The sequence below is a fragment of the Oncorhynchus keta genome, chromosome 15 (genome assembly GCF_023373465.1).
Source record: "Oncorhynchus keta strain PuntledgeMale-10-30-2019 chromosome 15, Oket_V2, whole genome shotgun sequence".
In the NCBI taxonomy this organism is placed as follows: Eukaryota; Metazoa; Chordata; class Actinopteri; order Salmoniformes; family Salmonidae; genus Oncorhynchus; species Oncorhynchus keta.
Window position 1 is genome coordinate 44,597,461 of NC_068435.1, and position 13,763 is coordinate 44,611,223.

General features: G+C 44.6%; 1 pseudogene; it reads left to right on the forward strand.

Annotated features, from left to right (window-relative positions):
* The first annotated feature begins 9,562 nt into the window (after positions 1–9,562).
* LOC118395154 (C2 calcium-dependent domain-containing protein 4C-like) lies at positions 9,563–13,327 on the forward strand (annotated as a pseudogene).
* The last annotated feature ends 436 nt before the right edge of the window (positions 13,328–13,763 follow it).

Consider the following 13,763-nt stretch of genomic DNA (forward strand, 5'->3'; position numbering starts at 1 on the left):
CCCCTCTGTTTATCAGGGACCCCTCTGTGTATAGGCCCCCTCTGTTTATCGGGGACCCCTCTGTGTATAGGCCCCCTCTGTTTATCAGGGACCCCTCTGTGTATAGGCCCCCTCTGTTTATCAGGGACCCCTCTGTGTATAGGCCCCCTCTGTTTATCAGGGACCCCTCTGTGTATAGGCCCCCTCTGTTTATCGGGGACCCCTCTGTGTATAGGCCCCCTCTGTTTATCGGGGACCCCTCTGTGTATAGGCCCCCTCTGTTTATCAGGGACCCCTCTGTGTATAGGCCCCCTCTGTTTATCGGGGACCCCTCTGTGTATAGGCCCCCTCTGTTTATCGGGGACCCCTCTGTGTATAGGCAGAGCACTGCTGACGTGGGCTAATTGAGTGACTGTCAGAGACTGACATAACAAGTGGAAAACTGCTGATGCACGACCCATTTTCAAAATTGCACCTTGTGTATTACGCTTTTCTAACTCTCAACAGTCAGTTGCGACACCAACTGGGTTCCCAAAAGTGTTGTGGTTTTCATGGGAAGTTTTGTTATTGTTCTCTGAACAATTTGAGAACATGACTTTAAATAGAACAACACAGGAAACATGTAGGAAACATGATGCTGAAGTACTGAAATTCCCACAGAAGAACATTGTTAAGAAACATTCTTTGAAACATTTGAGAACATGACTTCAAATGGAACCATGAGGAAATCTGTAGCAATTGTTATGCTGAATTACTGAAATTCCCACAGAAGAACGTTGTTTCTCAAAGGCCCAGTACAATAAAAAAAATATGGTTTCTCCTGTGTTTTATGTCACATTGTACAACAGCTGATGAAACTACCGCTGTAAAAGTGTGAAAACATTGGATCACTGTTATTTCCTGATAGTTGCTGGTTGAAAATGCAATCCACACAGGACCTTCTAATCAGCAGATGTGCATGAGCGGGAGTTTCTGGTTTCCATGGTGATATCACCATGCAGATTGGTTAATAGACCAATAACAAAGAGAGTTCCAAACCTCTCTGCCAAAAACAGCTCATTTTCAGTCTTCCCCTCCCCACTCAGACCACTCCTAGACAGTCTATAGCAAAATTCTTGCTTGGTAGCTAGTTTGCTAAAAAGGTACCATAGTTACAATCTGATGCCATTTTCAAAACAACTGGGAACTGGAAAGTCGGAGATCTCAGATTTCAGTGGGTTCATTCCAGCTCGGGAAGTCTGGGTTCTTTCTAGAGCCCGGATTTTCTGAACTGAAGATCACTGATGTCATGATTTTGACATCAATGATCTTTGACCAGTTTTCTTGAAAAGCACAATAAGTGAGTCGAGTGAACTATCCCTTCACCTCATTTTCTTATAAGATCTTTGTTCTGCTAGACACTTAACGTGATCACCAGAGTGCATTGTATGATGTCAATAAAAACATAATGGCAAATAGCTTAGCATTAGCTTATCAACCTGGAAAAACCTTCAAAAAAAGTATTTTACACACATCATATGTGTCCATTACAATCTACGTAAGAATTGGAATGTATGAATTGCTACCAGTTCTTGAAAACGTGAATAAAACAGTAAATACATTATGCTCCATACAGTGCATGCGGTATGCTACAGTAGAAACGACAAGACAATATACAGAAAATAAGGCACTTACTTTGATAGGAACACACACATGTTCAAAGTTATTATTTGTGCGGAAAACAACAATGAAGGCAATGCAGGTGCCAGCCAGAAAATGTGCCATGGGGAAAAGTTTTGTTCAGTTTTACACACATAATAAGACAACACAATATGAATAATATGATATGCTTTACTAGAATGTGTTTTATTAAAAATAAAGAATAAGTATAAAGAGACCATAATTTAGACAAGTTAAATACAGTGGGAAGAAGGGTACAGAGGTTAAAGAGCAATACTGGAACTGAGTGGTCACCTCGCCATTGTTCCTGTAAACAGCCGAGGGATGCAACCACTCACACATTCAGTCAGTCATGGCCACAGACTGACCATCCACCAGACCAACATTTTACAATAAAGTTTACAATGCTTGTTTTCATTTTTTTTCTTCGTTTTTAAAAAATTACATTGTTCCCAAACAGAGCAAAACAAATGATTGTTTAGTCTCTGACAGGGAAAGAGGAACAAGGCATCCACAAGTTAAATCCAATAAGAATCAATGGGCACCGATCTCAATGACCTCCCCCCAAAAAAACACACACAATAAATGCTCCTTCAACCAGCAAATCACAGGGGTGTTAAATACAGATTTATTTTCGTTTTAATAACAATGCCATCAGAGAGTGGATTTTAGAAAGTAAAACTGGAATGGAGTCCCAAGTCCAAAGTCTAGAGTATTTACATGTGTTATATTCAACCTTTATTTAACTAGGCAAGTCCTTTAATTAAGAACAAATTTGTATTTACATTGACAGCCAAATCCAGATGATGCTGGGCCAATTGTGTGCTGCCCTATGGAACTCCCAATCACAGCCAGATGTGATATATAGCCTGGATTTGAACCGGGGACTGTAGTGACACCTCTTACACCGAGATGCAGTACCTTAGACCACTGCACCACTCGGGTATTGCATTTAAAAAAAAAATCTAATTTCTGAGAGCACAACACATCTCCCACCCAATAGTTATAAGATCGGGGATCCGCCATCTTCCAGTTCTGGAGTGTTAGCCGTCTAGCTAAAAGAGTTAAGCAACAGTGTCCGACTGAACTCTTGACAGAGGGCTGCCTATGGGCCGTACTCCAAAAAGGGCTGTAAGGGGAGACGGATCTAGAACAGCGCCATATATATCATAGAAACATTTGAAATAAGAATTCCCAGAAACCAGACAGTTTTATGACAGTCCCAAAACACATGAAACAGTGTGGCTGCCTCCGTTTTACATTGAACACAGGTAGGATCAAAATCAAAGAATAATCTTCAGAGTTTGGCCCCGGACCAGTGGATACGGTGAACCACCTTGAATTGAATGAGGCTGTGTCTAGTGCTAAAAGAGGACTAATGCACCATGTGCAGCACAGATTCCCAGCTGTCTTCGCCAAGTCCCTCCCTCAAATCCTTTTCCCATTGAGTCTTCCCAATGCACCAAAGAAGGGTTGTGTAAGTCATTAAATGATTGCATACAGTATATATCTGAATTTGCACCCTTAGGAAGCTTGTTTAGCTAAAAAACATGCTCTCCATAGCTGGACTCACGGGCCTATTGGGAAATGAAGAGGTGTTGGATCTAACAAAGTTCCTAGTCTGGAGATAGCGGAAGAAGTGGGATTGGGGAGGCTGAACTTTTCCTGTAGCTGAGCAAAAGAGGCAAATGTATTGTCAAAGAATAATTGGGCCAGTGAAGAGAGGCCTAGTGAGTGCCAGATGCCAAAAGCCTCATCATTTAAAGATGGAGGAAATCAAATGTTCTGATTGGACCTGATAGGGAAAGCCTCTAAGGCTAAACGGAACTGATTCCGTTGTAAGTCGCTCTGGATAAGAGCGTCTGCTAAATGACTTAAATGTAAATGTAAATGATTCCAAATTTGAAGAGACTGCTTTACAATTGGGTTGACACACCTTTTGCCTCGGGACAGAGGAAAGTGCAGCAGGTTTACGTGATTCAGACTCGATCAGGATCCAGAGTGGTCTTGGGCTATTAGTATCAGTCTGTAGCTAGTACAAAAGGGCTCTGAAATTTGCAGCCCAATAGAATGTCTGAAAAGTTGGTAGAGTTAAACCACCCAATGCCTTAGGCTTCTGTAAATTATTGTCTACAAATCCACGGTACCTTGCTATCCCAAATAAAATACATGAATGCTTGGTTCAGTGATTTGAAAAAAGATTATGGAATAAAAATAGGTAAACATTGAAGTAAATATAAACATTTGGGCCACACATTAATTTTAATGACGTTAACCTTTCCAATAAGAGAAAGAGAGTGTAAATAGTGTAAATGTTTTCAAACTATCTTAGAGCTACTTTTTGCTTAAACAAATTTGAATATTTCCTTTACTAAAATCCCAAGTTGATTGATCCTGGACAATCCTAAAATGAATGCTTGTAAAAGAGCACCCCTACAGAATCGGTGGGTCCCCAGCGGGACAGTTGAGATAATGTAGGCTAATGTGATTAGCACGAGCATAAGTAACAAGAACATTTCCCAGGACATAGAAATATCTGATATTGGCAGAAAGCTTCCATTATTGTTCATATAACTGCACTGTCCAATTTACAGTAGCTATTAATAAACCAATTAGACACATTTGGCCAGTCTTGATACAAAATATTTGAACAGAAATGCAATGGTTCAATGGATCAGTCTAAAACTTTGCACACACACTGCTGCCATCTAGTGGCCAAAATTGCACCTGGGCTGGAACAATACATTATGGCCTTTCTCTTGCATTTCAAAGATGAAGGTACAAAATACACAAAAACACATGTTTTTTTCTTGGTATCATCTTTTACCAGAATAAATGTGTAACATTCTCCTATATTAATTTAACGTTGCCACAAACAAGTGTTTCGTTTCAAATGTATATGCATATATCCTCACTTCAGGTCCTGAGCTACAGGCAGTTTACTCTCCTAGCTGTTGTTGAGGAACTAGAGCAAGCACACTTGTGGTTATTTTGTTTGGAACACAACCCCGCATCCCTGCAATCACACAAATGACTGTTGTTTACTCAATCCAAAAATGGTCCATTTATAAATCGCAATCTGGGTGAGGTGGGCATCATTTGAAACCTTGTTCTACTGCCAACGTGGCCAGCTAGGTTATAAAACATGATACTACAGTGTTAGGCATTGGCAAAGCAATTCCCGGGAAACACATCATTTCGGTGCGCACAGAAAGTGCATTCTGTTGCGTGTGCCGCGGTGATATGTTTTTCTTCACAATATGCTCATTCTGTTCAGAAAAACCCAGGGTATGACCCTATGTCATCTGCTGACTGTACATCAAACATAGTGATCCTAAACACTGACACTGTATATGACATGAGTTTTATGATGTGAAGTGCATATTTGTACTCACAGGTTTTTGGCTTGCTTGTATGATATCAAAGGGGTATTTATTATATTCAACAGCTCATAAAAAAAAAACAATACAGTCTTCTTCATTTACAGCATTTTCCTCACTTCGACAACAAACAAGTCCCCCAATTACTGGGAGGGATTGTCGCACGTGGTCCTCACGTTCACCACTCACATTCCACACTTTAGTTGTTTACATGAAAGTAATAATTGAACATTTCAAATAAATGTGTAATGTGTGATATGTCATTAAAAGTACAATGTTGTACAGTTGGAACATGAACATTTTACGTAAGGTCAATATGAGGATAAACATATTTCAAAAATGTACCTGCAGAAAAGGATGCTGTGTAAATATGCATTTTTTTTTAGCATATACTTTTTGGAAAGTATATTTAAGTAAATTGTGTGGACATCTAAGTTAAATATGCCTTTTTGTTAAAGTATACTCATGTATATTTCCTTGAGATATGAAAAAGTGGAATGAGAATCATTATCGCTGTCATCTTTCTCTGTACTCTTCAGAGACCTCATTTAGAAACCGTGCATACACATTTGCATTTTTTTTTTAGACGCATGCCAGCAAAGCCACTACAAAACATAACACTACATTGATTGCACTATAACGGTGACAAACTATGCCCACAAACGGTTAGGGCCTCCATAAAGCTGTCCCCGACAGCTGAGCTTTCCTTTCAGCACCATGGAGTGAATCAATACTACACCTGGCTATCAGCAGAGCCTTGTCTGTCAGCAAAACAGTGCATTCAGCCTTATTTAGTGCTGCCTTTTTACAATCTTTTATTTTTTTATTTTTTTATTTCACCTTTATTTAACCAGGTAGGCTAGTTGAGAACAAGTTCTCATTTGCAACTGCGACCTGGCCAAGATAAAGCATAGCAGTGTGAACAGACAACACAGAGTTACACATGGAGTAAACAATTAGCAAGTCAATAACACAGTAGAAAAAAATGGGCAGTCTATATACAATGTGTGCAAAAGGCATGAGGAGGTAGGCGAATAATACATTTTTGCAGATTAACACTGGAGTGATAAATGATCAGATGGGCATGTACAGGTAGAGATATTGGTGTGCAAAAGAGCAGAAAAGTAAATAAATAAAAACAGTATAAAAACAGTATGGGAATGAGGTAGGTGAAAAAGGGTGAGCTATTTACCTATAGACTATGTACAGCTACAGCGATCGGTTAGCTGCTCGGATAGCTGATGTTTGAAGTTGGTGAGGGAGATAAAAGTCTCCAACTTCAGCGATTTTGCAATTCGTTCCAGTCACAGGCAGCAGAGTACTGGAACGAAAGGCGGCCAAATGAGGTGTTGGCTTTAGGGATGATCAGTGAGATACACCTGCTGGAGCGCGTGCTACGGATGGGTGTTGCCATCGTGACCAGTGAACTGAGATAAGGCGGAGCTTTACCTAGCATGGACTTGTAGATGACCTGGAGCCAGTGGGTCTGGCGACGAATATGTAGTGAGGGCCAGCCGACTAGAGCATACAAGTCGCAGTGGTGGGTGGTATAAGGTGCTTTAGTGACAAAACGGATGGCACTGTGATAGACTGCATCCAGTTTGCTGAGTATGGTGTTGGAAGCCATTTTGTAGATGACGTCGCCGAAGTCGAGGATCGGTAGGATAGTCAGTTTTACTAGGGTAAGCTTGGCAGCGTGAGTGAGGGAGGCTTTGTTGCGGAATAGAAAGCCGACTCTGGATTTGATTTTTGATTGGAGATGTTTGATGTGAGTCTGGAAGGAGAGTTTGCAGTCTAGCCAGACACCTAGGTACTTATAGATGTCCACATATTCAAGGTTGGAACCATCCAGGGTGGTGATGCTAGTCGGGCATGCGGGTGCAGGCAGCGATCGGTTGAAAAGCATGCATTTGGTTTTACTCGCGTTTAAGAGCAGTTGGAGGCCACGGAAGGAGTGCTGTATGGCATTGAAGCTCGTTTGAGGTTTGATAGCACAGTGTCCAATGACGGGCCGAAAGTATATAGAATGGTGTCGTCTGCGTAGAGGTGGATCAGGGAATCGCCCGCAGCAAGAGCAACATCATTGATATATACAGAGAAAAGAGTCGGCCCGAGAATTGAACCCTGTGGCACCCCCATAGAGACTGCCAGAGGACCGGACAGCATGCCCTCTGATTTGACACACTGAACTCTGTCTGCAAAGTAATTGGTGAACCAGGCAAGGCAGTCATCCGAAAAACCGAGGCTGTTGAGTCTGCCGATAAGAATTTGGTGATTGACAGAGTCGAAAGCCTTGGCGAGGTCGATGAAGACGGCTGCACAGTACTGTCTTTTATCGATGGCGGTTATGATATCATTTAGTACCTTGAGTGTGGCTGAGGTGCACCCGTGACCGGCTCGGAAACCAGATTGCACAGCGGAGAAGGTACGGTGGGATTCGAGATGGTCAGTGACCTGTTTGTTGACTTGGCTTTCGAAGACCTTAGATAGGCAGGGCAGGATGGATATAGGTCTATAGCAGTTTGGGTCCAGGGTGTCTCCCCCTTTGAAGAGGGGGATGACTGCGGCAGCTTTCCAATCCTTGGGGATCTCAGACGATATGAAAGAGAGGTTGAACAGGCTGGTAATAGGGGTTGCGACAATGGCGGCAGATAGTTTCAGAAATAGCGGGTCCAGATTGTCAAGCCCAGCTGATTTGTACGGGTCCAGGTTTTGCAGCTCTTTCAGAACATCTGCTATCTGGATTTGGGTAAAGGAGAACCTGGAGAGGCTTGGGTGAGGAACTACGGGGGGGGGGCGGAGCTGTTGGCCGAGGTTGGAGTAGCCAGGCGGAAGGCATGGCCAGCCGTTGAGAAGTGCTTATTGAAGTTTTCGATAATCATGGATGGGAGCTGGGAGGAGGTGCTCTTGTTCTCCATGGACTTCACAGTGTCCCAGAACTTTTTGGAGTTGGAGCTACAGGATGCAAACTTCTGCCTGAAGAAGCTGGCCTTAGCTTTCCTGACTGACTGCGTGTATTGGTTCCTGACTTCCCTGAACAGTTGCATATCACGGGGCTATTCGATGCTATTGCAGTCCGCCACAGGATGTTTTTGTGCTGGTCGAGGGCAGTCAGGTCTGGAGTGAACCAAGGGCTGTATCTGTTCTTGGTTCTGCATTTTTTGAACGGAGCAAGCTTATCCAAAATGGTGAGGAAGTTACTTTTAAAGAATGACCAGGCATCCTCAACTGACGGGATGAGGTCAATGTCCTTCCAGGATACACGGGCCAGGTCGATTAGAAAGGCCTGCTCACAGAAGTGTTTTAGGGAGCGTTTGACAGTGATGAGGGGTGGTCGTTTGACTGCGGCTCCGTGGCGGATACAGGCGATGAGGCAGTGATCGCTGAGATCCTGGTTGAAGACAGCGCGAGGTATATTTGGAGGGCCAGTTGGTCAGGATGACGTCTATGAGGGTGCCCTTGTTTACAGAGTTAGGGTTGTACCTAGTGGGTTCCTTGATGATTTGCGTGAGATTGAGGGCATCTAGCTTAGATTGTAGGACTGCCGGGGTGTTAAGCATATCCCAGTTTAGGTCACCTAACAGAACAAACTCTGAAGCTAGATGGGGGCGATCAATTCACAAATGGTGTCCAGGGCAAAGCTGGGAGCTGACGGGGTCGGTAGCAGGCGGCAACAGTGAGAGACTTGTTTCTGGAGAGAGTAATTTTCAAAATTAGTAGTTCAAACTGTTTGGGTATGGACCTGGAAAGTATGACATTACTTTGCAGGCTATCTCTGCAGTAGACTGCGACTCCGCCCCCTTTGGCAGTTCTATCTTGACGGAAGATGTTATAGTTGGGTATGGAAATCTCTGAATTTTTGGTGGCCTTCCTGAGCCAGGATTCAGACACGGCAAGGACATCAGGGTTAGCAGAGTGTGCTAAAGCAGTGAGTAAAACAAACTTAGGGAGGAGGCTTCTGATGTTGACATGCATAAAACCAAGACTTTTTCGATCACAGAAGTCAACAAATGAGGGTACCTGGGGACATGCAGGGCCTGGGTTTACCTCCACATCACCCGCGGAACAGAGAAGGAGTAGTATGAGGGTGCGGCTAAAGGCTATCAAAACTGGTCGCCTAGAGCGTTGGGGGCAGAGGATAAGAGGAGCAGGTTTCTGGGCATGGTAGAATATATTCAGGGCATAATGCGCAGACAGGGGTATGGTGGGGTGCGGGTACAGCGAGCCCAGGCACTGGGTGATGATGAGAGAGGTTGTATCTCTGGACATGCTGGTTGTAATGGGTGAGGTCACCGCATGTGTGGGGGTGGGACAAAGGAGGTAACAGGGGTATGCAGAGTGGATCTAGGGGCTCCATTGTGAACTAAAACAATGATAACTAACCTGAACAACAGTATACAAGGCATATTGACATTTGGGAGAGACATACAGCGAGGCATACAGTAATCACAGGTATAGCTGATATGGCTGACTTGCTTGAATAAATATGGTTTCTACTGACTCTTTTTTTGTTTTTTTGGGAACCTCCCATTGGCTTATCGTCACCATGGAGAGCGCGGCAGCGGGCAGGGTCCATATGTAAACCAGACGTGGACTCATTAGAGCCCCAATTATTGTTTGTTTCCCCCACAGTTACTCTGTCTGACGGAAGGTAGGTTAGTTAGGCAACCCGTGTGAAGCGAATCACGGAAAGTATTAAGGGGACAGGGACAGACGCATGTGAGCGAAGTTGAACAAATTTCTATTTCTATCGGGAGGAGTGGGAGGGAAACACTTCAGCCCAACGGTGAATTCCTGTGATCCAACAGGTTCTTCGTTTGTCTTGCAGCCTACCGGTCGGCTCATCGCCGCTTTTCGATCAGTGACACTGTGAGTCGGTCTGTGTCTATTTTACAAGTTGTTCTGCTATCAGGGACCGTCCCGCTTAAATCTAGGTATTCTGTTTAGCGCGTAAAAGTTGTTCAACGGTGCATAATGTGAAATAGGCTACAAACTGAATGGTTACATTTTATCCTGGCTTATAGGCAACCGTGTACATTTCACTAGATATGCACATGTTTCTTCGTTTGGTGGAAGCAATCATTAAACAGATGGGCACAATTACAGGCCATTACGCCGCTCTCTTGGATAGGTTATGTGCACTTACGGGAAACTTCTCGTTGATGAAAGTCAGTGCCTGGAGGGGGAAAACATTCAAAACTAAACACTCTAAGTTTACTTATTTTAAAACATGATTTGTTTAATGTTAAGATATTTCAGAGACCTACACTAATTATAGCAAATAAACCTAAATGCTTCATTCTTTGTTTTATTACTGTTTTGTTATTTAGGACCGGATAACATCAATAAAGTCTTATCATGTTCTCATTAGTCCACCTGGACCTATTAGCCAGACACATTTTAATTAGACTGCATGATTTGCCAACAGCTCGCAGATACAGTGCGGGTAGGCTACCTATATTATGAGATTATTATGGACAAGAGCGGAATTATTTGTAATTGTCAAACGGCAGCCAAGCATCGATCACGAGAATAAGATCCTGGATATTTATTGGAAAGGAGCTTCAAGCTCGTCACCTTGCATATTCACCACCCTGTGAAGTTCCTAACTGATCTGTAGCCTAATAAAGTGCATGCTTTCTTACAGTCGTAGTAGGAAGACCACACAACATATCATCACTTGACTTCAAGTTAGACACAGAAAGATCCCACCATGTCGAACGAACAAATTGTTTGTCTGCGTTTATAAAATTGTACCGACATTTCATGTTTCCATGAGCCCGGTCTTGACTTTTTTTCATGCATCAGGTAATTCACCGGCATGAAATGGTTTTATGGAAACGTGGTTATTGATTACATTTTTTTACACTATTTCAGCTGAAAAGCATCCCACTTAAAAAACTTAAAAACAATGTTCCCCAGAGAATGTTCCCAGGGGACCATCATAAGACCTCCCAATGACTAGTAAAATTAAAGTACTGAGAACGTCCTAAAAAAGTCTTGACATGGTCCTCAATGAAGTCCTGGTAACTTTTACAGGGAGCTACACAAAAGTCCCCCAGGGAACGTTTACGTGACATCCCCTTGACTAGCATGAAACGTCCCATTGTGGTCATTGAATGTCCCAGGGATAACGTCCTAACAGAACCAAATAGGAACCTATTCGTAATGTTACCTAATGGACATCAAAATGCCTTATTACTATATAACGTCATACTGAGACCAAACCGTGACCTGTACTGAACATTGTCTAATGATCCCGGGGTTAATGCATGTTTTACGGCTCCTAGAATGTTCTCAAGAAGTCAGTTGGATAAGGTCTCGCCGAAACCCTTAAATGGACCTAATGAGAACGTTGCCTAATGTTGTTTTCGACTTCCCCTGTTTGCTATTGAGAACCACCCACTTTTCCACATTTGCCTTTATGACCTCTCCCACTCTTATCTTTCTGTATGCACAGTTTGAATTACATGTTGACACAAGGGGATGTCGTTTCCTACCGACCTGTGACTGTATGACATCATCACTTTTTCTCCTTCTGTGTCTGCAGCGAGCTAACTTCAGGCTCTGGGGGAAGCATGTGGCTCCTGGAGAAGTTCCGTGGTTCTCATGGCGGTCACTCTGCGTTGGCGGGGGACAAGCAGCAGAACCAGACAGACCCCGTCTCCATCCACACCAACATCATCACCCCCGGTAAGATCCCCGACTTCTTCATCCCCCACAAACTCATCTGCTGCCCCCCAGAGACAGAGTCCCTCACGTCGGAGCCCCAGCCCCACTCCACCTTGCGCCCCTACACCTCCGAGCACACCATCTGCAGCCAGACCCAGGGCAGCTGCAACCTGAACCCCCGCAGCCCGCACCTGCTCTCTCGTCTTGCTGAGGACACCCGCATCCTTTTGAGGGCCGCTAACCGCCACATCATCCAGATTGAGAACACAGACGATCCAGGGAGCAGGGTAGGGGAGGGGGGAGACACCAACGCAGAGCCACAGTCCCAGACAGACATGTGTACGTCTTACGTCCCCAAGGCCCAGACCTCGTATGGGTTCTCCACACTGGTGGAGAGCCCCCACAGCCACCGCAAGGAGTCCATCTTCCACAGAGACACCAGCACCTCCCCGTGCTCCCAGAGACACAAACGGGCGGGGGACCACCTGACCCCGTCTGTCCCCAACCCCTTCCGCTACTTCAGTGGGGGTGAGAGCGACACGTGCTCTTCGGCCGAGTCCTCCCCCATTACCTCCCCCCCTCCTCACCCGCTCCGCCTCCCTCCTCCGATCCATCACACAGGAGACGCAGGCCAAGGTAAACAGTAAGGATGTTAACATCTAAGGATGATCACTTTAAGTACATGTTTTTAAAATACATTTAGCTCAGAATTTCGTGTATATGGCCCTATATGATATATTATAGAATCATCCCTTCCCTTCACAGATTTTTTTCTCCCTCTCAGGTATCTCGTGCCAAGCATACCCTGGCACGCCGCAGATCCCTGTCCACAAACGAGTGCAGCTCGCCCGACACCAGCCCCAGCCTGCAGCGCCGCCGCCTACGCTGCCCTCCTTCCCCTACCTTCCGCGGACGCAAGGGGACCGGCTCCGGGGGGCGAGTTCAGACCTCCTCCAGCGTGAGCGCTCGGTCAACCTCAACAAAGGTGGCACGCTGAGGCTCAGCACTCACTATGATGCCGAGGCGGCCCGGCTGGGGGTCCGAGTGCTCGCCGCCGAGGACCTGTACGAGAAACAGACGGACGTGAAGAGCATCAACTGCTGCGTGTCTCTGTACCTGAACCCGGGCAAGCAGCAGAAGCAGAGGAGCAGCATCATCAATAACAGCAGGAACCCCGTGTTCAACGAGGACTTCTTCTTTGACGCGGTGCCAGCCGCCCAGGTCAAGAGCCTGGCCATGAAGATGAAGGTGGTGAACAAGGGAACCAGTCTGAAGAGAGATGTGCTGCTGGGGGAGAGGGAGGTGCTGCTGAGCGAGCTGCTGCCAGGCATCTAGAGATTCAAGCTTTCTTTGGGTTCTGTTTGGATTGACTGAGATCGAACCCTGAGGTGGAGCTCTTTTTTTGAAATTGTGTCCCTTAGTGGAACTAGTTGGATTGGTCACCTTGGACACCCAGCACTGTAGCAAATCAGAGTGAGGAGGTGTGTGATGTGTGGGTGTGTGTATGTTTGTGTGCGTTTTAGGGTTGAATATTTTCCTGATGTTTTCCAAATGTTCAATCCCGTGAATAAATCCCTTTTCTAACAGGTAACCCAGTAGTGCCATTCAAACGCATAATAAAGCATATAAATACAGTATGTCTGGATTTGATTGTAGCTTTGATCAACATGAAAATTCAAACCTGATGCTACCTGAGCCTGATGGGCCATATATTAAATAGATGTTATGAACCCTAAATAAACAACATTTAAAATGCCCAAGCCCAAAAAGCCGAAATGATTCTGCCATTATCTAATACATACAGGCTACTGCACCTTACGCACAACCGAAAACCATAAAAGCCCATAGATATAGCTAGCTAAATGCTCTCTTAGGTAAATAAATGAAACTAGTTTCAGAAGCTAATGGGCTACATGGAGGGGGTTACTGGGTAGTTTGGTTTATCAGGCTGACCCCAGTGTTTGCTTGAAGTTATTGAGGGATGATGAGGTATTTGGTGATGTGAAGACAAGGTTATCGCAGTGTCTTGGGTTATATAGATGGATTTCAGAATGAACCTAAAATTATCTATTG